Raw genomic sequence first — 22,381 nt, 5'->3', positions numbered from 1 at the left:
TAAGCGCATAACTCGAGAACGGCTGAACCGATTTCGATAATTATTTTTTTATTATATTCCTTGAAGTACGAGGATGGTTCTTATGTAGAGAAAACGTAAACATGTACCACGGGCGAAGCCGGGGCGGACCGCTAGTATAACATAATACTTTTCAGTTCAGCCAAACATCACTATAAAATCAAATACACGAACCCATAAAAGCAATACGTTTGAAAATATTAAAATCGCAGATACACAGAAACTCATATGAAAATTGGATATTATTTAATGTTCCATATGATCCAGTGCATCTCGATATGAATTTCACTTGTATAAATGATGCGAGATTATAGACGGAGTTTTCATATCGGATTTTAATGATATTGAAAGTTGTGTAAGCTATACTTATATACACACTAGATTTCCGCCCCCGGCTTCGCCCGCGTTTTCAAAGGAAAACCCGCATAGTTCCTGTTCCCGTGGGATTTCCGGGATAAAACCTATCCTATGTGTTAATCCAAGTTACCCTCTATATGTGTGCTAAATTTCATTGTAATCGATTCAGAAGTTTTTACGTGAAAGAGTAACAAACATCCATACATCCATACATCCATACATCCATACAAACTTTCGCCTTTATAATAGTATTAAGATACGAGCATAGATAGGAGTATCTATAATACCCCAATGTGTGAGAAAATTTTAATTTAATAAAATATACACATACAGATTCAGAATAATATAAACAGATTATAAAATTGCGCTCAGTGCGCTACCGGTGTAAAAGATGTCTAAGATATTTTTAATGGAAGTTATTTTTATTGACGTGTTATGTTCTTTGCATATCTCAAACAAGACAGTATGAATATATATGTTTAGAATCGCATGCCATGAGTAAACTATGTTTCATACCATTCTTTACATTTATATTTTAAGTAAAGAAAAATTAAGGCAATGTAATCTGTGTAATTTAGACGTCGTTACATTTATTATTTTCTGTAATGGAAGTAAATTTAGAAAATAATTAAAGCAACACATATTTTCCACATCTACGAGCATAAAACGTGTACCCGCGTATAATATAATATAATATGTATAATCCTTCCGCATGTTTGCGTAAAAAATTAACGTATTCCAAACGACCTCGGGTTCCCGTGAAAGGGAAATGGGGCACATGTGGATTTTCTATTTGAATTGAATAAGATTTTTTGGCTCTAAATGCACTGGATAGATCCTGTTTGCAGTGGACTTTGAGCGTGCTTTAGTTTTAAGGGATTTTTTAGGAACTAGCTTTAGAAGGCATATAAAAATGTATGAGCGTGTGGTTAAAAAAATAATAACCGAAAACCACAAATATGTTACTCTTATTTATTTTGAATTCTGTTTTTGTTACAAACTAAGAATCCTATTTTTGTAACTAAGACCAGTGAACGCAGATTATTTAAAACATTTTTTGAAGTAAATTCATATTTAGGAATAATTAACCGTATTTCACGGATATTAGATATATGCGTTAAATTGTTTGTCCTTTTGTTTTTGAAGAATAACTTTTAAACAAAACACAGACATCGTCGTGGATAATTGCTAGTAAACATTTTGCATATTGAAACATGTATTTTACATTGACCTGCTTCAATCTGTTTGTTAAGATGTTTTAGACTGAGCCATGGTCATTCTCTTTGTACACTAAATAATATTCAATAAGCTGTGTTATTTTAAATTAGATATTTTGCTTCTTATATTATTCAAGGTATAAGAGATATAAGAATACCTAAGTTTTTTTCTATATGTATTTGTGTGTCAGGGTGTGAATACAGAAATACATACCTATAGAAAACTTTTATTATAATATCAAAAATTACCAAACGGAAAAAAGTAAAATAAAAAATATTCAATAGAGAATACAGCACTGAAAAAAGAAGCGTTTCATTTTATTACTACATATTTTTTTATTGAAAACCGGGGAGATTTCAGTCCATTCAGCTCAAAACAAAGACAAGCCGTGATATAGCGTAGTGCAGTCGATTGACAACGCTCTCAAAGCGGTGTCAACACGGCAACACCTAGCCGACGTTTGGCAGTGTTGCCAACACAAGATTTTGTCAGGCAATTTCGGGAAAATGATTGTATTGTAGGGTGCAATAAAGCTGCGTGATTGACAGATATGACGTTAAAATTTATAGGTAGCTAGGTGGTAGTAATAATATTTGCTTATTCAATTAGTCTGTCTGCTTTTTTGTATCTATGTATTATCACGTCTATACCAAATTTCCAAAACCATACCTATAAAAATGTTAAAATAAATTTTATAGCCCTCATTCAAATATTGTTCGACTTTATATCTCACTAAGAGCAACGACCTGCATCCCGAAATATAGATAAAAGAAAATGAGCGCGAAATTTTCGATCACAGAAAACTATAAAATATGAATTAATTTCTTTCAAAAAGAGACTCTATTTTATAAGACATAGAATGCATTTTCCAATAGCAGATTAACATACCATAGGCAATATCATGTCTGGCTTGTAGCTTCGCATTGCATCTATGTAACCGATTTTGATGTTAACTGATACTGATTCCAAACGCTTTGATTAGTAACATTTGATTGTATTAAAATAATTCAAATAGTAGTGATTATATAATTTATATTCATTTACTTATAGGTTACCTTTAACTTCACAAATAAACCTGTAACTTCACAAATACAGCGATTTCTTCATTGAGAGTGCAGTATAATAACGCATACAGACTCTTTATGAAACTGCCCAGGTTCTGTAGTGCATCTGGCATGTTTTTGGAGACCAGGGTCTCAGATTTCAGGGCCATAATGCGATCTCGAATCGCAAGTTTTTGGGATAGAATGAAACGCTCCAGTAATAGTATTCTGGTGGCTGTCTGTAACTATTGTGACAATCCTTTACTTCTGTACTGGTGCAATGTTATTTATTTTTATTACAAATTCTAGATATTACATTGTAACTTCCATATGGGAACACAATGTGTCCTGAAATAAAACAATGTTATTTTATTTATTTATTTACTTATTTAACGTTACAAACAAACTTGACAAGTATGTTAGGGGGAGTAAATCAAGGGAAAAGATTGTATGATGTGCATGCAAGAGAAATCATGGGTCGTTAGGTAGTTTTTTTCTTTTTCAACAAGTAAAATATTTTAGTGTATATAGTTATCTACTTAATATAAAAACATACTGGCTGAAACTTTCTTAGATTGGCTTCGTCACAAAAGATGGATAGATTACCTATGTAGTTTAAAATGACAATAAAGAGGGACCTACGATGCAACAGGCAGTCTACCAGATGCAAAATAATATTTATATGTATAATACATACTTATTTTACTTATGTACTACACGACTACAAACAAATAGTAGTAAAAATCTACGCATATTTCAGAAATCATTCAACATCCCACCAAACATTTCAAATAATTCATATGTAAAGTAACAAATATACCGCGAATTCATTTTAATTATCTCAAACAAGCTTTAATTCACCCACGAATGCGTTTTAAAGCAAAATTTACAAATGCACGTCTTTTTGGTTCAAACACTGCGGCTTATTACTATTTTTTTAGTGTTCAGTGAATTTTAAATGGGAAAAGTTCAATGTTCCGCTCTGCCAAATAAAATACGGCTGGCTGCCAACAAGTTACTCATAAAACGAATTAATTGCCTATTATTTTTGTATTATTTATCCGTTTATTGATGTTGCTCGGATATTATTGGTATTAGGGCTGATTTTTCAATCCTCGGTTAAAACTTATACGTCGAACAACGTATTAAACTACCATTTCAAAATGTATTCCTATTGCATGCAATTGACAGTGACACGTGACATTTTAACATTATCGTGTAATATACTTTATTAGACGGGTAAGTTTTAACCAAGGATTGAAAAGTCGGCCCTTAATTAAATAGGTTTAAGGAAGCGTATTTGAATGTATGTGTTTGTTTGTGTAATGAAGCGTGTATGTAAAACAAAGCCAGTACAAATAAATATTTTATTATTAGAACCAATTATTTAAATTGAGATCGTATTAAATCGCTATCTGTATTATCTGTGCGAATATACAGGAGTATTGGCGCGAAACGACAACGAATTTCAATATTCGAAGTACAAGTTTCTATATAAAAGGAAAAATACATAAACGTCAAATAAACCGCGATAGTATAAAACCTCGGAGTGGTTTCTATCCATGGACAATAAAATATTTTTATATTATTTCCTCGCCAGGGTTGCCCGTTTACGATCTCGGCGCGAGATACAAAATGGCGATATTTTCAATGTGATAAAATTGGATGTGCAAATATATTCAAGTAAAGTGTTTATGTAGATTTATATGTCTGAAAATATTAAATTTGGACGTGAAAGAAATGATAGAGTTCAATCACAATATGTCTGTAAATTTAAAAATTATTCAAACTAAAATTGTTCACAACGTAGGTTCGTCTTTCGTCATTAACGTTTTAGAATCCAATCAACCAAATGTAAATGGAAATTAATAGTTGGAAAAATTATATAGGTATTTTACCAAGACTTAAAAAAAATGGTATATTTTTTTTCTATTCTTTATAAATTTATATTTATAAAGCATTTGAATGCCATAAAAACCAAAATATCAATTTCAATAAAAATGGTGGTGAAGATATACATATAAACGATCAAATAGGTAATAAAAATTATTCTGTGAAAATTCCTGCGACCCAATTACGAACATGATAACAATATAACCTATCAAAGAACGGAATTCATCAGGCGTGAATGAAAATCTGTTTTTACTTAATTTGAACTAGACTTTTCATGAAGACTTTCAATATACGAACATTTTAATTTATAATAGCTAGCTTTTATACTTTTAAAACTATTATATACTTATACTTAGTCCGCGGCTTCGCTTGCGTATATTTTATGGAGTCTAAACAGTCACCTCACCTCAGTTCACCTCCAAGTTTCGTGCAAGTTCGTATATGCATATAATATATGCTTTCGTATAAAGTACCTATAAGGAAAGGCAATTACGAAGGGATGTAATTTTGTAATACCCAAATTTATTATTATGTCCTCATAAATAATATGAACTAGGAAATAATTTTGTATCCACCACTATAAACAATTAGTCGTGCTAAAACTTAATTAAGTACGCAGGAAAAATTTTGATTTTTTCCATTACTTATTTGTATTTTAAGTATTTAATGATTTTATACAATTTTAAACACGAATTTGCTTTGTACTCAGCTCTAGAGGTCAACAGCTGAACCACGTGCACGAAGAATATAATATTAAAGTTAATTATTAAAAAATTCAAGGCAATCAATACACGTGGCCTTGACATACGAAACAATATACAAGCGGAAGTGCACATCAGATATGAACACAATAGAATATCAAAATGGCGGACATTTCTACACAGATAAAACAAGATAGATAGATCATAGAACGATAGAACGTCACCTTTGACGGTTGGTGTCACTTCCTGAAAATAATGGAGACTGTTTTTGTCATAAAGGCATTCCATTCAATAAATTAGTCATCAATTTATGTTAATGCTGGTCACCCACCTTAGTGGATAATCCATACTAATATTATAAATGCGAAAGTAACTCTGTCTGTCTGTCTGTTACTCAATCACGCATAAACTACTGAACCAATTTTCATGAAATTTGGTATAGATATATTTTGATACCCGAGAAAGGACATAGGCTACTTTTTACTCCGGGAAATAGGATAGGTTTTATCCCGGAAATCCCACGGGAACGGGAACTATGCGGGTTTTTCTTTGTTTGCGCGGGCGAAGCTGCGGGTGGAAAGCTAGTAATCTATACATATATACATAATATAAAAAAAAGTACGAGGTTGGTTCTTATGTAGAGAAAACTTAAACATGTACCACGGGCGAAGCCGGGGCGGACCGCTATTTATTCTTATAAAAGTAGAATACATTTATATTTATATACATTTAAACGGTTGTAAGGTTTCGTAATACTTTTAAATGTTTTCAATATGTAGGTATGTAAATGTAAATGTGTAAATACAATGTATAAGAAAGTTCTTCCATACTGTTTGATCGAATGGAAAATACAATTTTAGTATGAAAATGATTTGATATTATTTTTTGCACAAAGAAATCGACAACGTGTATGGAATTTTGTTTTATATAAATAAGTATATGTAATAAGTATGCTATAATATGTATCAGTATTCATGTATTTTTTTTTCATAATTTTATTATGAATGGAAAGAGTTTTTAAATGTAAAATTTTAGGAAAATCGTATCGGTGCGTAGTTATTTTTTATTATTGAATTATTTAACACTATGTTTGAAATTAGCCCAATTTAGTGAATAAAGTTGAAGTTTATTAATGGCGAACAAAAGATATTGCAAAGGCTCCGTTTCAAATTAAATAAAACTGAAAAGATACTTTCTGTAAACAAGAAGTTTAGTAACAAATTCAATAAAGGACATTTATTAATAATAAGTATTATGCCAAATAATTTAAATTCCAGAGATTTGTAAAGTAACTATGTAAAAGTGTCAATTATAATTTTAAAACGCGATTAAAATCAACAGAGAAAGCAAAATATTGGTAACTAGCTTTCCACCCGCAGCTTCGCCCGCGCAGTCAAAGAAAAACCCGCATAGTTCCTGTTCCCGTGGGATTTCCGGGATAAAACCAATCCTATTTCCCGGGTTAAAAAGTAGCCTATGTCCTTTCTCGGGTATCAAAATATCTCCATACCAAATTTCATGTAAATTGGTTCAGTAGTTAAGACGTGATTGAGTAACCGACAGACAGACAGAGTTACTTTCGCATTTATAATATTAGTATGGAAGTATGGATTATGTAAAAGTTTGTTACAATTATAATTTTAAAACGCGATAAAAATCAAGAAAATTCAGAGAAAGCAAAATATTGGTAATTTTCCTCTATATTTAGTAAACTAGAGTCAACATTCAAATATGTATGCATTATTGATTATTATGCTCCTAATTTGCGTAAGGCATTCTACTATATATAGAGTTATGTAACAATAGACCGGACTTCACACTTATTCACTGTTTTGTAAATTAAACTTGTTTTAATAAATAACAAGGCAACAACGCTGAAATTGTAAAATAGTTGACCGATAAATTTCAATAATTTTAAATACGATAAAAATTATGAAAGAAAAAATTGTTAAGTTCGTTACAACATGGGCTCGCAATATTAATAATTAATAAGTATATTTCAGTGTAATTTCATAAATACTAAATTAAAAATAACCTTTCATAGGTACTCATAAAATTGCTTATTTACCACCTTCTTTTGTGTAACGTAACGGATATATTATTATGGTGTAATGGATAAACATACATAGGTATCGTAGATGTCACAAAATGTCCTACTTTTTAAAGAATTCGAACACACGTATTTTATACAGGGTGTCCCACTATTAGTACACTAAGCGCGAAGGGACTTGTAGTTTTGCACACACTGATCACGTAAAAAATATTTAAACAATAACAAAAAAATTTTGCCAAAATTTTCCTGAAAATCCATGTTTTCTTCTCTAGCTTCGCGCAGCCAGCATATACCGCTTCTCTAATGTGAGCATTTTATCTATGAAAACATAATCTTAAACGATAGCTCACGTGCTGGTGGCAAGGTTTTGCGGGTTGCTTAATGTTATGGGTGTACAACATAGTTTTAAGAATTCATCTATTTGAAAAAAAATGCGTCTGGAATTTTATAAGTATTTTTTACGTACTCAACGTATGCAAAACTATAACCTCCTTTGAGCTTAGTATACCAACAGTGGGACACCCTGTATACTAATGCGTGCTGAAATTCTTTCTTTCTCACGTACTTTTCCGACCGTTTATCCTTTTAATTTCTTCTAAAGAATGTGTGAATAGGATTGATTTAAAACATTAGCTTCTGATATTTTTCCCAGATAATTATAACAATTATATAAAGAGGAATGTATTAAATCTCGAGGGAAACGTCGTTAAAGTTTACATAACAATATCGAAAGATAAAACTTCATCTCAAACATGTTATGAAACTTGAGTAATTTAAGATTTAATATCAAACTTTGCGTGGAAGTCTGAGAATGTTTAACTATCTTATCCATACTTAATATTATAAATGCGAAAGTAACTCTGTCTGTCTGTCTGTTACTCAATCACGCCTTAACTACTGAACCAATTTGCATGAAATTTGGTATGGAGATATTTTGATACCCGAGAAAGGACATAGGCTACCTTTTATTGCGAAATATGTACCACGGGCGAAGCCGGGGCGGACCTCTAGTTAATAATAAATGTAACGCTCTGTCGTATAAGGCTTAGTGGATTTTAGTATCGTTATATTTTTCCTAAGTGAGGATGACGCTAAGTTTATAAAGAATAAGTTTAAGTGACAGACTTCCCAATAAATAAAATTTGGTGGTTCTAAAGTTTTCTTTAAGATCATTTTTAGTACATGGGTAGGTACATCAAAATATAATGATATGGGGTTTTCAAGAAAATATCCTTTAGATCTTTACAAGACGTCAAAGAACATGCAACTCTATCAATTTCGCATGTATTTTCTTCCTTGATTTTACGCGTTTTAAATCGGTTAAAAGTCTTAAATTTCAAAATTCTGAGTCTGTTTATACATATATATGGAGACAGCTGCTTTTCATCAGATGTCTAATCTGTCTTTGCTTGCTCTACAGAAGCTATAAAATTATCTATATCTGCTTGTTACCTAAAATAAAAAGAACTAGCGAATCTCCTTCAATACCCAGTATGTATTGCAAATTCCTGCATGACAAATGAGACATCGGAACACCAATACATGTCGGAAGTAGTCAACGGGTGCCAATGTCCTGGCCGTGATTGGTCGGCATTGGAATGGCGCCAAACGTTATTTATCGCATTAACAGCTCTTCGATAAGTGAACATTGAGGTTATGTAATATGACAACCTTGGGTTTTTGTGATGCATTTATGTCGTCTAATATGTTTAGGGTCGTATAGAGGTACCTATTATTGGTAGAGACCCGTCATGTTTGACTGACCGGTTGGCTTGGTTGGTATAGTGGCCCTGCCTTCCAAGTCAGAGGTCGTGGGTTCGATTCCCAGCCGGGGCAAATATTTGTGTGATGAACATAGATGTTTGCTCTGTGTCTGGGTGTTAATTATCTATATAAATATTTATTTAAAACTAGCTTTCCGCCCGCGGCTTCGCCCGCGTTTTCAAAGAAAAACCCGTTCCCGTAGGATTTCCGGGATAAAACCTATCCTATGTCCTTTCTCGGGTATCGAAATATCTCTATACCAAATTTCATGCAAATTGGTTCAGTAGTTAAGGCGTGATTGAGTAACAGTCAGACAGAGTTACTTTCGCATTTATAATATTAGTATGGATTATATATGTATGTTTATCAGCCATCTGGTTTCCATAACACAAGCGAAAGCTTAGTATGGGATCAGATCGTGCCGTGTGTGAAAATTGTCATGAAATATAAATAAATATAAATATTTAAATGTTTTGTGCTATACCAACACAAAATTCGATCATTAAAAATGGCATTTTGATCAGATGCTGGCCTTATCTCTATCACAGATAATAAAATACTCGGTGCTAAGCGACCATTTTCCGGTATTTGTACAAAAGAAAATATCGTTATATTTATACCTACTTACGTTTAAAATATCGTGTTCGCTACAATAATGGCTGTATTCTTATTGGCCAATAAATCTCGCTGCATCCATAATTCAAAAGTATTGCGCAGAAACTTCCGCTATATATACTGAATGTGATGTCAATTCTTATAAATAATCATTATAGAATAATAAAATAATCATTAAAACCACGTGCATTTATTTAACAACAATAATGTTCTTAGTTATTACAAAATAACTAGCTTTCCACCCGCGGCTTCGCCCGCTTTGTCTAAAACCTAATAAATTATATACTAAAACCTTCCTCTTGAATCACTCTATCTATTACAAAAAAACGCATCAAAATCCGTTGCGTAGTTTTAAAGATTTAAGCATACATAGGGACATAGGGACAGAAAAAGCGACTTTGTTTTATACTATGTAGAGATTTAAAATCGATAAAATAGTCACTAATGAATATTATAATTTTGTTACAGATACCAGCACAAACCAGCTCAACATAACATTGTAAGTAAAAGTTCCGCTAGTAAGCTTTCGCGCGGCTTCGCCCGCGTTTTCAGAGAAAAACCCGCATAGTTCCCGTTCCCGTGCGATTTCCGGGATAAAACCTATCCTATGTGTTAATCCAAGTTAACCTCTATATGTGTGCTAAATTTCATTGTAATCGGTTCAGTAGTATTTGCGTGAAAGAGTAACAAACATACATACACATACATCCATCCTCACAAACATTCGCATTTATAATATTAGTAGAAAGGATAGGATTAGTTTTAGTTTTTACATAATGTTTTTTTAGAAAGATATTCGAAGCATCGACGTTAAAAAAATGTCTCCTTCAAGTTTCTCTGTGTATCTTATAAATATGAAATTATTTACCATAAATAATTAATATAAAAATGAATGTCATGTGAACAATGCAACACAAATAGACAATGTAGAAAATTCTAAGCCATAATTAGACGTGACCATAGCCTTGAATATTGTGAATCTGTTGCTTGCATAATCTGTGATCTTTTCCTTGTCATGATAAAAGAGCGCGAAATTCTTTATTGGTAATTATTAATGCAAACGAATATTTTTTACATTTGAAAATAATTAATTATTGTTGTAGTTAACATTATTTATTCCTGTAAATTCAATTTAATGTCAATGAAACTTCGTACATAGAAATTCATTAAAATAAGACAAAACGTACGTGTTATTTTATGATTTGAAACATCTGGAATATCCATATTTTTATACAAATACCAATAACACAATAAATTGTTATGTTAATCAAACTATTTTAATATGCCGTACATATTTTTCCATTGTTTTTTCTTATTGTAAGATTACTTTAACAAACTCATAGAATTATGTTTAATTACATTCCAACAGCGGCTTCAAATAATCTGCATCTGTCCTCAATTTGCGTTACGTCATTTTTCCCGCCATTAAATGAACGCACAGATTAAATAATACCGTGTTCAGTGTTGCCAGTAAAAACCTGTTTGTGCGAACTTGACATTATTGTGGTGCTCAAAGCATATCTATATGCATTGTGAAGTCGTTAAGTGTGAGGTTTAAGGGCGCGTCTTTTAAATATTACGAGGCACAATATCTAGAACTTATTTTCCAAAAGTTTAAAAAAATATGTACCTAGCGGTGTGTGGTCCTAAAATTTGGGTGATATACATTCTAACTTTCAATTCACTTTGGCATGCATCACTTGATAAATATTACAGATTGTGTAAAATTATTTTGACACATTTGTAAGTACAATATACTAATCGATTATGTAGACTGCGCGTCTATAAAAGCAGCATTTGTCTCTTAATTTAACAATATTGTTATACTATAAAATAGCGGCATCAATCTTATTCAAAAACAGGTGTCGTCTCGAAAGATCGCTACAATAATTAATTACACTGTGTACAAGTACGATAGTAAATAAATGGATCCATCTTTTACTCTACAACACGTTTTAGACCCTTCAACCGATTTCGCAAAACGTTGCTTAAATTTTTAACAAGCTTTTGCCCGCGAAAGGAAATTCTCTTGGAAATGAGATTTTTCACCGCTGAAAAAGAAGTCTGTCTCTTTCTCCAGTCACAAAAATCATATAAAGATCGCTTCGTTGCGACGTGAAATATGGGCAAACAAACAGACAACACTTTAGCAATCATAATATGTATTACTTAGTAACTAAATAGTATGTATATAATAGACCGGGAGATACTGACACAAAATTTCGAGTCATTTGTAACAGGATGGCGGTTCTACAGGGGTCTTAGTACGCAATAAACAAAAAGAAAAACGATGGCGTGAACGCTGGTACCGGCGGCTTAGTCGCGTGGGCGTTAGTCGAACTCGTCGGAAAATAGCGAAAGTCAAACGATTTGTAACAGTATGGCACTTATTTTTCCTGTAAGTTTGAGGATCAACAAATATAAATACAAAATTTCAAAGATCTATGTGTTGGAAATCTTCACTTATATAAATTAATAATAAATTAAGTTTTCAAGTATGACAGCACTTTTTCCCCCTACTAGAAGTATGGCAAATATAATAATGGTCACATTTTATCAAATACTCTCCAAAAATCCAAATGCAATACTGGTACAAAAAGTTTGGCGAAATAAAATTTTTTTGCAGATTTTCGGCGGTATGGCGACCATTTGGAATCGTCCGAAAAGTATGGCATGGCGATTTTTGTAAATGGCTGTACGACGATAGTTACCTGTGCAAAAGTTAGCCTGGTACAAATGGTTGAATGATTGTTTTATTTAAATCAACACATTCGCATCGGTATGGCGGGCTGTAAGTCACACCGGAAAAGTATGGCATGACACTACCGCCTACTACTTTTTTATGGGCTATCGGTAAATTCTAAAATTTTTGTGTTACAAATCGTTTGACTTTCGCTATTTTTCCGACGAGTTCGACAAACGCCCACGCGACTAAGCCACCGGTACCAGCGTTCACACCATCATTTTTCTTTTTGTCATTGCGTACTAAGACCCCTGTAAAACCGCCATCCTTGTTACAAATGACTCGAAATTTTGTGTCAGTATCTCCCGGTCTATAATGTAATAGTAACTATATTTTAATTGATGTCCCTGTAACATTGACGTTTAAAACCACAACTTTAAAGCAACTACACAGCCTTGTGACTGATATTTGAATGCATGTAAACCGCATCTTTCGACCTCATCTTAATTAGGATTTGATTGTAAATAGTTGAAATGTTATTGAACTAGAAACCCATTTGATGATCCGACCGGTTCGTCTTCAATACCTATAATTGGCCGTGATGCCATGTGATAATTGTATTTTTAATTTAATTACTGGCAACATTTGTATAATTATATCTCTTTTACATTGAAACTATTTAAAATATAATATGTTATTTTCGTATGTTACATAAATAATATTGTGTTTTAATTCGAATATTTTCAAATGGATTTGTATAGAAATTATTTATTATTTTTAACGTTATTTTCAAGCATGTGCTGTTAGCTTATAAGTCATAATTAAAGTGAAACTTTTATTACATCGTCTCAAACTTTTTGGTCTGTGTAGCGCATGTCGCGTGACGGTCGAACCGTACGATAATTATCGTACAAATACGATAATTTTGTGCCTAAGTTTCACTTTTACCGTGGTTTCATAAAACCACACAACATTTTTTATCATGTATTTGATTGTTGATTGCAATCATCTCTATGGCGTTAAGAATTGTAGGCTTTTCTTAAAAAATAACAAAATATAGGTACATAAAATATGATAACAGTCAAGGTTTCCTGTGACAAATAAACGAAGATTCTTGCAATACTTAAAATGCAAAAGGAACATAAAAGTAGCAATAAAATGGATGCCTAATAGTGTTTATTGTTGTTTTATCGTCAGTCGCTCGTTTACAGCCGTTTGACGGACTTCAGACGGACAGAATTGAGAATACAATAATTCGTTTATGAACTTACAATGTTTCTTTAGGAATTATAGTAATACTAGCTTTACGCCCGCGGCTTCGCTCGCGCAGTCAAAGAAAAACCCGCATAGTTCCCGTTCCCGTGGGATTTCCAGGATTGCGTCATTTTCCCGGGATAAAAAGTAGCCTATGTCCTTTCTCGGGTATCAAAATATCTCTATACCAAATTTCATGCAAATTGGTTCAGTAGTTAAGGCGTGATTGAGTAACAGACAGACAGACAGAGTTACTTTCGCATTTATAATATTAGTATGGATACTGAAATGTGATAAATTCAAATAAAGATACGTAAGCGATAAGTGAAGAGCGAATAGGATAAATTATTGCAATTAGAGAAATGGTATAAAATTAAAATAATTAATTAAACTATGACTCAACAAAAAATGTTTAAAAGTACACATCCCCATACAATGTTCAAGCCTAAAAGTAAATAAAAATCAACGCTAAAACTACTTTAGAAGCAACCGGATGTACTATCAAACTGACAAAACTTTTTTCAACTTACCCGCAACATTTTCTAGAGAAACTTCTAGACGTTCTTAATAAAACACTAACAATAAATAAGGAGAGGATTCCGATGCATTGTTACTCGTATCGTCTAATTAATTAATTGTTATTGATATCTTCGTATGTACAAATGGGCTTAGGTTTTGTGTTTTGCTAATACCTAAAGAATCTAATCTACCTAATTGTGAAGAATCTATGTTGTTACCACTTACCAGGCAAAGATTATTTTATAGATAAGGCCATATTTAATTTTTACCTATGCAGAAAAAATGTATTTTGTAACATTCTTATTTTTCTGGTATTTTGATAGAGCGATAGAGCACACCAAATAATATATAATGTTAACATAAAATTAAAAACAGTTAAACTTCGATTGGTTGTAATCTGCAGAACAATAATTCATTAAATTAAAAGCTGTACCTATGTTATGGATCACAATTTTTCGATAGTTAGTCGCGAAATCGCGAATAAATGATGTTTACAATTTAACAGCGACATATGAGAAACATAACCTCCATCCAACACAAATTGGAAAAATGAAAAAACAGTCTCATTAAACAAATTAACGCATAACGAATCTATCAAAACGTAATTGCTCATTGTTCAAACAAGTCATTTAAATGTTGATTTTATGCAATATAATAGGATATTGGTTTTAACATAGTTAATAAGCTTCCGACACAATCAATCAAGACTTCCATTGTTTTTATGTTATCCTAATGTGCCTTCCGTGATTTATCAATGTCGATGGAATCACGATATTTGGACTTATGTTGCTAATGTTCATATATACAGCAAGTTTATTTGATAGGGATTTTATAGACCTATAATTAATTATGTTTCAAAAACGTGTAGACAATTCATCTATCTGCATTGAAAAGTCTTAACAAAGTAGATTTAGGTTTTTTGGGTATATTTCGAAGATACAACATAACATTGATCACATGTAAGGTGAATGGTGGTGGTGTTCTCGAAATAAAATAAGCCTATTTTACTACCCACCTTTTCCCATAATATAATAATCCATACTTAATATTATAAATGCGAAAGTAACTCTGTCTGTCTGTCTGTTACTCAATCACGCCTAAACTACTGAACCAATTTGCATGAAATTTGGTATGGAGATATTTTGATACCCGAGAAAGGACTTAGGATAGGTTTTATCCCGGAAATCCTACGGGAAAGGGATTTTCTTTGAAAACGCGAGCGAAGCCGCGGGCGGAAAGCTAGTCTACCATAATTAAGGGGTTTCAGACGTCTAATTAATTGAAATATGGAAAAGTTAGGAATTCTAGCTTTTGCTAGTAATTTTCTTTGCAGTATACAATTTGTATGTTTATTCTTATATATTATTATATTCTATTGTATCCTTATTTGTACTTCTTTCTATGGTGCACAATTAAGCATTTTTGTTTGTTTGAGTGTTGTATTACACTTATAGTTGTAAAATCACATAAATCGATCGGTGGTCTAAATTCAACCCCATTCAAGATGGCATTCCCACCTGTATCGCAATGAAACATACATGAGTCAAATCTGCATAATAGTACGAAAACAACGATATACCTATGTATATTTTGAGAACACTCTAAATTGCGGACGAGAATACGGCCTTCTGCCTTACTTCTACTAGCTGTGCCCTGCGGTTTTATCCGCATTGCTTCACTCCTATTGGTCTTAGCGTGATGATATACCTACAGCCTATAACCATCTGTGAATTCGTCTGTAAATGAGCTGAAATAATTTTTCAAATCGGACTCGCAGTTCCTGATATTTGCACGATCAATCAAACAAACAAGCTCAGCTTTATAATACATATTGGTATAGATTTCTAGGAATATGAAAGTGATGGAAAATATTTCTATTTTCACAAGCACCATAACACCATAATATTGATTTAGTTAAGCCTCTTCTAAGTATATCGTGGGATGATTCGGTCAGGAAGATTATTTTAATTCATCCGCAAATAAATGCGGGGTCGAGTGTATGTTATATTTTATATTATATGTATGTTCTATGTATGAATGTTTCTTTGGCATGTTCTGAAGCGAACACAGCTTGATGTAGCTAGAGAAGTGTCGTTATATGTGTATATTTGTATTTAAAAAAGCCGAGTTTCTGTACATTTTTAACCGACTTCAAAAAAAAAGAGGAGGTTATCAATTCGGCCGGTATGTTTTTTTTTTATGTATGTACACCGATTACTCCGAGGTTTCTGAACCGATTTACGTGATTCTTTTTTTGTTCGATGCGGAATGGTGTCGAATTGGTCCCATAAAAATTTTATTCGGATAGGCCCAGTAGTTTTTATTTTATAAGCATTTTTGTCTGTATTTGTAAATGTTGCAAGTGCAAGTTTGAAGTCGGTTGTTTTTAACGCAGTTATCACTTGTCGATAATCGATTTACGTATATGTTTGGCTAGCCTCTTGCACAGTCAAAACTCAAAAATATGAAGTCTCTGTTATTCCATATTGAAATCGGTCGAGTATTCATTGAGTTTAATCGTTACAAACAATGAAACAACAAAACAATCTTCCCACTTTAAACTACATAATATTAGCACAGTATTACAATATTATTTCCTACAGTAAGGAATCGCCTTTGATGTCGCGCGATGCCGCCGCCAGCGTAGGTACTTACGCTGCCACACGATAATACGCTAGGGTTGCAACAAATGGGAAATAAAACAATTTTGATTATTAATATTATGATGAAATCATTTATTCATATGTACATTCAAAATAATTGCGATTATTAAATCTGATGTAATTATTTGTTCATAAATATATAATTACAGATATTGCACTGCTAAATATTATTTACGTGGACACTTTATTTTTGGATGTTCTTAACCCTTAAATTGATTTCGTCCGTTTTAAAGGACATAGTATTTACACACATGCTGGCGCTGTTATAGCAGACCTAAGCTTCGCTAATCGGTATATTGGGAAGGGACTAGCTATGTCCTTCGCGTACATGTAGGTTTTTTTACCAAAGCGAAGTACAGTCGCGAATGGTGACCATTTGAAAATTGCAAAAAACGGATCTCTTGACTCTCCTGACAAAATTGATAATAACTGTAAATATTTTGGCTATTTTGCTTATAATGTTATATTATTAGTTAGAATACGATTGTAAGTATAGTATTTTGACATAATTTTTACATATTTTACAATATTTGGAATACAAATCTTAGTTTATATACGATGTCCCATAAAACGGACGTTGACAACTTGGAGTATATACTAGGGTATTCTTCACATGTCCTATGTAACGGACGTTGCCAATAAGGCCATCCATTTTCAACGTCATCATTTTGATATATTTTTCTCTATTTTTAATATGTTTTAGAGGAGCATGACTTGGCAATCAATAAAAAATTCCCTACCTATCTCTGGCGGAAGCTGAAGAGTCTGGCGTTGAGTTGAGATGACGATTTTGAAGGAAATGTAGACCTACGGGAGTGATTTCACTATGATAACAGTGTCAATCATTTACCCCCAGCACCATACCTTCGGAATTATGCGACATATTGATTTGAGACACAATGAAGACCCAAAAAGTCAGAATTTTTACCATCAACAAAATATTATTGCTGCAGAATTACAGCCATTACATGCGGTGCGAGATGAATCTTCCCTACTTCTCAGTAGTTCTTCAGCCACAGCATGATGTTACTTACCAGAAATATCACCCAATGTTGAAAAATTAAAATAATAATACCTTACAAATTAAAAAAACTGGCAGAAAATGGATATAATATATGCCAAAGAATCCAAAAAAAGCGATTTAAATTTCGTGTTTGTTTTGGTACTTCAGGCATGGTATACGACTTCTTTGCATACGATGAAGCAAACACATTTCAGTCTGTACAATATAAGGAATGGGAAGAGAACTTTCTTGGTGTATTAGATAAGTTCTCAGGTTATGTAATACTATTTATATTCCAATTCTTAGCATATTCTTAGGCTGTGATTTTTGGTAGTGTCGTTTTTTAAAATCCATTATTTTAAACGATATCGTTAAAGTTTTAACCAACATTTTAAGACAGATGTTTGAAAAGCTTATTCTAGATCGTCCATAATTATAATTTGATAATAATTTTGAATTACAGAGTTGAAAATGTGCATTGTATTCATGTACCACGGTTGCAGGAATAATGTGCAATGTCCGTTATATGTGACGGTTCGAACATGTACATATAATTGGCAGTGTCCGTTTTATGTGACATAGTGAAAACAATAGAAAAAATTAAAATTTTTAATTTTTTTTTTCATTTTCCTCTTTTCTATCCTAATTCCAACACATCCTCCAAATTTGGACATTATAAACACAAGTTATCTAGGGGTGACAATTTAAGGGTTAATTGTATATTATACCATTTAACTAAGTAATGCATTCGCATTGGGATGTACAATCTGATTAGAAAATAATGAGGACAACATATACATAGCTTTGATTTTAATTCAACAGATACAATTAATACAATCTTTCTGAAATATTGTTTCCTTCTGGGATTTCAATGTAGATTTACATCCGTAAACGGAACAGTTTTTGCGCGTCATAATAGAATATGTAAGTACCTATGTATAATAAAATTATTACACAAAAAATACGACTGCGTCGTCCTTTCGCGATAGTTAATGCAAACTCAGCGTGATTGCATTAAGCGGCCCGCGTCGCCCGACCCCCCGCCAATTCCCCTCCGTTTCTCTGCACAAGTACATTCGTCGCCATACTGTAGGATGGTAATACTGTGATATTAGCTTATAGTAACAACGATAATTTTAAAATGTAGAGTTGTATTCTGTGCTTGCGATAAAAATAAAAAATATAAGGTTGTTTACAAACACAAGTTTCGATCTAAAGATGAGCTCCATATTGCGAAGGTATACTCCTGCATTGACTGCGCAATACAGTATGATAATATTATGCAAATTGTATCAATTAAGAACGCTTCTATAATCCATAGGTAATTTATAAAGGTCACGTGGCTTTACGATCAATATGTATATTTCTTGACCACGTGTTTTTGGCACACTTATATTAGATGTTTCTATGGTTGTATGTAACAAGTAACCGACTCCTGTAGACTCAATTTTGATGTAAAGATTTGACAAACTTTGTACACTTATCAAGTATCCTGTATCGGTGACAATACAATAATTTCTTGAGTTTCTTGATTTTTTTCCAGCACAATATTTAAAAAAATAAAATAAAATAAAATAGTTTATTTCCTTTCTAAATTTTACACAATTTGGAGTAGTAGGGCCCTCCTAGTAAGTTTATTTATTATATTTATTTATTTATAGGAATATTATAATCTTTATAAAAGTAGATGGATGCTATGCTTTATGTGCATGTTTAAGAGGATAATTATTCTTTATTGTTTTTCCATACTGTATTAAGACTTCTAATAGCACAATTAAAAACAGCTGCTGCGTAGATATATGTAGAGACTATTATTACATATATTTATAAGTTTATAAATTTAAATCAACCTTAAACTTAATAACAACGGGCATATTTTTTGTTTGTTTGTTGTGTTTGGGTTGGCAACCCTGGAAAAATAAAGAAAACATTCACGGACTTTTATATGAATAATGGAGGCGGGATTGTGTTAATTTATTATCGCGACTTAAGGCCGTGTACGCGGTCCGTGCGCTGTTTGGCTCAAATATGTGATTTTTCAAACCAGATTGTCCATCAACCACTTATCTTACAAACATATGAATTACTAATAATTTTAGGTAATTTTATTGTCTATGTAGTTAGTTAAGAGTTTTTTTCAATTAATACAGTATTTGTGAATACCATCAAGATAACTGAGCCGATGATTACTTGATTTCACTTTTAGTGTCAATTTCGAAGCTAAAAATATCTGAAATTGCTGACAGATCTAACACACAATTATTTTTAACTGACTGCAAAAATCCTTATTAAAATAGTTAGTTAAAAGATTTTTTTATTTTGGACTCCTTACTTACGCAATTAAAATCCGAACAATGTGAATTTTTTTAGAAATTATAGTTGACAAAATGATTGTTTTCACCAAGATATTTGACTTTATTGAATATAATTTATACATATTGCAATAAAAGAATGTCTTACTTATAAGATAAAATTTAAAAAATCAACTAAGGTACCTCTATTATTTTTCTACAAATTTTTATAAAGTACTATAAAACACTGCGCGACCCGATTAAAATCAGTCGGCAGCGAGCCTTTCCAGAGAGAGGGCATGTTGCTCGGCGCTCTCCTGTGGACCTATGCTGTTCATAGTAAAAGGATAGCGCAAGCCGCGATCTATCGTAATAGATCGCGGAGATTTTGACTTGCGTTAAATTGAATAAGCCCTCTTAATTTGGTATTAAAACCAAATCGTATCAAAGGATGAAAAAACGACTACAATATAGCATCTTAACTTATAATTGAATAACAATTTAGTACGGTGAAGATAGGATCTTTATTATAATATAATATTGTAAACACATAAATTATACGTAGGTATTCAAATTTATTCATCTTAGCATACATAAATCGATATCTCCTGACCCTAATACGCTGAAAACCTAAAATATCTCCGCGCAAAGGAAAGTGGTATATCAGCACATGCAATAGAATACAAAATCGTTTGGCGGGAAATTTTACGCGGGAATAAAAAAAGGTGTTTTAACCGAGCGAGCCTTGACGAATGTACTTTTTGCTGCACCTAGGTTTTTAATTAAAAGGTTCGCAAAGAAATTCAACAAAAACAACGGATGGACGGATTATAAAAAATTCCATCTCGGTTTTTCCATATCCTAAAACTTTGGGTGAATCCGAAGTTCAATCTAGTTTTATATGCCTTTTATCGAAATAATTTATTAAAACTTCGTAGGTACCTTTATTTGCTTATTTGTTTTCCTTGGCATTAGAATATATACCTTTTAAAAAATCGCGGTTATATAAACAAAAATATTCGGATGATAGTTTTAATTCGGGGAAGAACCTAGGTTAGGTATTTAAAAATTTCCCACGTAAATATACATTAATATCTTTGTTGTTCAATAATAATCCTCCAATGCATAGAACAGATGCGAATTGTAAAAAAATAATAACAATATCTGGAAAGATATCGGATTGAGAATCGATTTTATTGGCATAATTTATGCTGATGCTTCTAATTTTGCAATGCAAAATACAATTTTATTACCTGTTTAGGTCTTTGACTTTAATAGTCCAAGAGCTAGATAAAAAAGGGGTTATTTTTTAATTATTTACTATGCGTAAGGATATGTTTTAAATATTTGACATATTTTATTTTAAGTCGAGATTAAATGAAATTGTAAAACCTACATAAAATTAATTTAAATTTAGCAAATTATCAAAAAAAAAAATCAAATATTTCTGAAACTAACAAGTTTCAGCTAGTTCATGTTTACTGTATTAGGTACTTCAACTGAATTATACTGTCACCCCTTTAAAACTATTACACCTTAGAAATCAGCCTGTATATAAAAATGGAGAGCTTCTATTTGTTAGAAATAACAAAAAAGCCGCAGGCTCTTACGCTAAAACTAGTTTGTCACTATTTCTAAAGGTCATATGTTTGTTTATAACAAATATGTCCGTTCAATGAACCCAGGGGTCACTTTGGCAATTATCCAGTTTTAAACCCATTATAGCGGGTTTGGAAGCTGATATGGTAAAAATCTACATCTGTTGGAAATGTGACTTAATTCTTTGATTATATTTACTCTAACTACAGAACACTTAATACTATTTTATGAAAAGAAGAATAGATACAGGTGAACGAAGTCGCGGGCAACAGCTAGTAAAATAATAGTCTCTGTCCGTTAGTGTGGTATGGGGTATTTTTCATGTTTCACAAGGGCAATTTTCTTTCCTTTCAAACATTTATTATATCTAATTTATATGAGGAACAAAACCTGTAACTGAAGAAGCATTTATTATAAAGAAAGAAAGATATTTTTCAAAGTTATTAAAAGTATACATCACTACATAGTATACAACAAAGTCGCTTTTTCTGTCCCTATCTATGTATGCTTAAATCTTTAAAACTACGCAACGGATTTTGATGCGGTTTTTTTTAATAGATAGAGTGATTCAAGAGGAAGGTTTTAGTATATAATTAATTAGGTTTTAGACAAAGCGGGCAAAGCCGCGGGCGGTAAGCTAGTACTGTATATTTAAAACAATGGTTTGGCACATAAAACAGCTAGGCTCATTAAATTTTTATTCCTTG

At 32.2% G+C, this 22,381-nt stretch overlaps 1 protein-coding gene and 1 long non-coding RNA gene across 5 annotated transcripts in view; one reads left to right on the top strand and one right to left on the bottom strand.

The window, feature by feature from the left end:
* The window catches only part of LOC149481299 (Ig-like and fibronectin type-III domain-containing protein 2), a 173,751-nt gene that overhangs the window by 56,836 nt on the left and 94,534 nt on the right, over positions 1-22,381 (top strand). For 3 of the 4 annotated variants that reach the window (XM_089705523.1, XM_089705525.1, XM_089705521.1), the window contains exon 2: positions 10,131-10,161. The exons of the other annotated variant lie outside the window; for it this stretch is intronic. The gene's annotated coding sequence lies outside the window, so the exon portion shown is untranslated. The remainder of the gene's footprint in view (positions 1-10,130; positions 10,162-22,381) is intronic. 4 annotated transcript variants of the gene reach the window in all.
* Positions 1-22,381, bottom strand: part of LOC149481301 (uncharacterized) — a 74,021-nt gene that overhangs the window by 26,219 nt on the left and 25,421 nt on the right. The gene's annotated exons all lie outside the window — the stretch shown is intronic.

Source organism: Colias philodice, chromosome 17 (assembly GCF_061535455.1).
Source record: "Colias philodice isolate Cphi_HAF_F1 chromosome 17, ilColPhil1 Martin Lab GWU primary, whole genome shotgun sequence".
Taxonomy (NCBI): domain Eukaryota; kingdom Metazoa; phylum Arthropoda; class Insecta; order Lepidoptera; family Pieridae; genus Colias; species Colias philodice.
Note: the sequence above shows the minus strand (reverse complement) of the source record. Positions and strands in the feature narration are given on the sequence as shown.